A 3849-nucleotide genomic window follows, 5' to 3' on the forward strand; every position below is an offset into this window, starting at 1 on the left:
GAGCGTTAGCCAGTTTTCCAGTCTCATCTCCGCCATTCTGATGCGTATCGCCAAAACTGGCTATCAACATATACCTGAGATAAAGCCATTAGCCGGGTTTACCTTTTGACGTCTAAATTCCCGAAGTGTATTTCCTAATCTGGCTAACGGTACGCTCTAGACAAGTAAATTAGCCAGTTTCACGGTCACTTGTCTGATTGTAGCAAGTGTATCACGGACACAGACTTGATCGCCCGGAACTGTTTTCGTGCCCGCACCACGGTCTAGGTCCCCCCCGATAGGACGTAAAAGTCTGACCGCCGCCAAAATCTTGCGCCATAAAAAAAAAAAATTTACGTTTTGACACCATAAACCACCCAATAAGGGTAAAAACGGGTGCTGCGATGAACGGGTGCGTAACCGCACTCACGTTTTTTAACGTGTTTCCAGAAAGTCAAATGATGTCACATTACTGAGAGACAAGCGTATCCAAAATAGCAGTCTTTCACCTATACAAACATTTTCTCAACATCTGGCTGTCAGAACGTTACTTACGGAAGGGCATTAGCCAGTTTCCCAGTCCTTTCCCTGAACTTACCCACTAGCTCTCCTATTCTGGCTAACGGAAGAGGAGTTGTCAGAGCGTTAGCCAGTTTTCCAGTCTCATCTCCGCCATTCTGATGCGTATCGCCAAAACTGGCTATCAACATATACCTGAGATAAAGCCATTAGCCGGGTTTACCTTTTGACGTCTAAATTCCCGAAGTGTATTTCCTAATCTGGCTAACGGTACGCTCTAGACAAGTAAATTAGCCAGTTTCACGGTCACTTGTCTGATTGTAGCAAGTGTATCACGGACACAGACTTGATCGCCCGGAACTGTTTTCGTGCCCGCACCACGGTCTAGGTCCCCCCCGATAGGACGTAAAAGTCTGACCGCCGCCAAAATCTTGCGCCATAAAAAAAAAAAATTTACGTTTTGACACCATAAACCACCCAATAAGGGTAAAAACGGGTGCTGCGATGAACGGGTGCGTAACCGCACTCACGTTTTTTAACGTGTTTCCAGAAAGTCAAATGATGTCACATTACTGAGAGACAAGCGTATCCAAAATAGCAGTCTTTCACCTATACAAACATTTTCTCAACATCTGGCTGTCAGAACGTTACTTACGGAAGGGCATTAGCCAGTTTCCCAGTCCTTTCCCTGAACTTACCCACTAGCTCTCCTATTCTGGCTAACGGAAGAGGAGTTGTCAGAGCGTTAGCCAGTTTTCCAGTCTCATCTCCGCCATTCTGATGCGTATCGCCAAAACTGGCTATCAACATATACCTGAGATAAAGCCGTTAGCCGGGTTTACCTTTTGACGTCTAAATTCCCGAAGTGTATTTCCTAATCTGGCTAACGGTACGCTCTAGACAAGTAAATTAGCCAGTTTCACGGTCACTTGTCTGATTGTAGCAAGTGTATCACGGACACAGACTTGATCGCCCGGAACTGTTTTCGTGCCCGCACCACGGTCTAGGTCCCCCCCGATAGGACGTAAAAGTCTGACCGCCGCCAAAATCTTGCGCCATAAAAAAAAATAAAATTTACGTTTTGACACCATAAACCACCCGATAAGGGTAAAAACGGGTGCTGCGATGAACGGGTGCGTAACCGCACTCACGTTTTTTAACGTGTTTCCAGAAAGTCAAATGATGTCACATTACTGAGAGACAAGCGTATCCAAAATAGCAGTCTTTCACCTATACAAACATTTTCTCAACATCTGGCTGTCAGAACGTTACTTACGGAAGGGCATTAGCCAGTTTCCCAGTCCTTTCCCTGAACTTACCCACTAGCTCTCCTATTCTGGCTAACGGAAGAGGAGTTGTCAGAGCGTTAGCCAGTTTTCCAGTCTCATCTCCGCCATTCGGATGCGTATCGCCAAAACTGGCTATCAACATATACCTGAGATAAAGCCGTTAGCCGGGTTTACCTTTTGACGTCTAAATTCCCGAAGTGTATTTCCTAATCTGGCTAACGGTACGCTCTAGACAAGTAAATTAGCCAGTTTCACGGTCACTTGTCTGATTGTAGCAAGTGTATCACGGACACAGACTTGATCGCCTGGAACTGTTTTCGTGCCCGCACCACGGTCTAGGTCCCCCCCGATAGGACGTAAAAGTCTGACCGCCGCCAAAATCTTGCGCCATAAAAAAAAAAAATTTACGTTTTGACACCATAAACCACCCAATAAGGGTAAAAACGGGTGCTGCGATGAACGGGTGCGTAACCGCACTCACGTTTTTTAACGTGTTTCCAGAAAGTCAAATGATGTCACATTACTGAGAGACAAGCGTATCCAAAATAGCAGTCTTTCACCTATACAAACATTTTCTCAACATCTGGCTGTCAGAACGTTACTTACGGAAGGGCATTAGCCAGTTTCCCAGTCCTTTCCCTGAACTTACCCACTAGCTCTCCTATTCTGGCTAACGGAAGAGGAGTTGTCAGAGCGTTAGCCAGTTTTCCAGTCTCATCTCCGCCATTCTGATGCGTATCGCCAAAACTGGCTATCAACATATACCTGAGATAAAGCCGTTAGCCGGGTTTACCTTTTGACGTCTAAATTCCCGAAGTGTATTTCCTAATCTGGCTAACGGTACGCTCTAGACAAGTAAATTAGCCAGTTTCACGGTCACTTGTCTGATTGTAGCAAGTGTATCACGGACACAGACTTGATCGCCCGGAACTGTTTTCGTGCCCGCACCACGGTCTAGGTCCCCCCCGATAGGACGTAAAAGTCTGACCGCCGCCAAAATCTTGCGCCATAAAAAAAAAAAATTTACGTTTTGACACCATAAACCACCCAATAAGGGTAAAAACGGGTGCTGCGATGAACGGGTGCGTAACCGCACTCACGTTTTTTAACGTGTTTCCAGAAAGTCAAATGATGTCACATTACTGAGAGACAAGCGTATCCAAAATAGCAGTCTTTCACCTATACAAACATTTTCTCAACATCTGGCTGTCAGAACGTTACTTACGGAAGGGCATTAGCCAGTTTCCCAGTCCTTTCCCTGAACTTACCCACTAGCTCTCCTATTCTGGCTAACGGAAGAGGAGTTGTCAGAGCGTTAGCCAGTTTTCCAGTCTCATCTCCGCCATTCTGATGCGTATCGCCAAAACTGGCTATCAACATATACCTGAGATAAAGCCGTTAGCCGGGTTTACCTTTTGACGTCTAAATTCCCGAAGTGTATTTCCTAATCTGGCTAACGGTACGCTCTAGACAAGTAAATTAGCCAGTTTCACGGTCACTTGTCTGATTGTAGCAAGTGTATCACGGACACAGACTTGATCGCCCGGAACTGTTTTCGTGCCCGCACCACGGTCTAGGTCCCCCCCGATAGGACGTAAAAGTCTGACCGCCGCCAAAATCTTGCGCCATAAAAAAAAAAAATTTACGTTTTGACACCATAAACCACCCAATAAGGGTAAAAACGGGTGCTGCGATGAACGGGTGCGTAACCGCACTCACGTTTTTTAACGTGTTTCCAGAAAGTCAAATGATGTCACATTACTGAGAGACAAGCGTATCCAAAATAGCAGTCTTTCACCTATACAAACATTTTCTCAACATCTGGCTGTCAGAACGTTACTTACGGAAGGGCATTAGCCAGTTTCCCAGTCCTTTCCCTGAACTTACCCACTAGCTCTCCTATTCTGGCTAACGGAAGAGGAGTTGTCAGAGCGTTAGCCAGTTTTCCAGTCTCATCTCCGCCATTCTGATGCGTATCGCCAAAACTGGCTATCAACATATACCTGAGATAAAGCCGTTAGCCGGGTTTACCTTTTGACGTCTAAATTCCCGAAGTGTATTT

The sequence above is a fragment of the Anomaloglossus baeobatrachus genome, chromosome 2 (assembly GCF_048569485.1).
Source record: "Anomaloglossus baeobatrachus isolate aAnoBae1 chromosome 2, aAnoBae1.hap1, whole genome shotgun sequence".
NCBI classification, from domain to species: Eukaryota; Metazoa; Chordata; class Amphibia; order Anura; family Aromobatidae; genus Anomaloglossus; species Anomaloglossus baeobatrachus.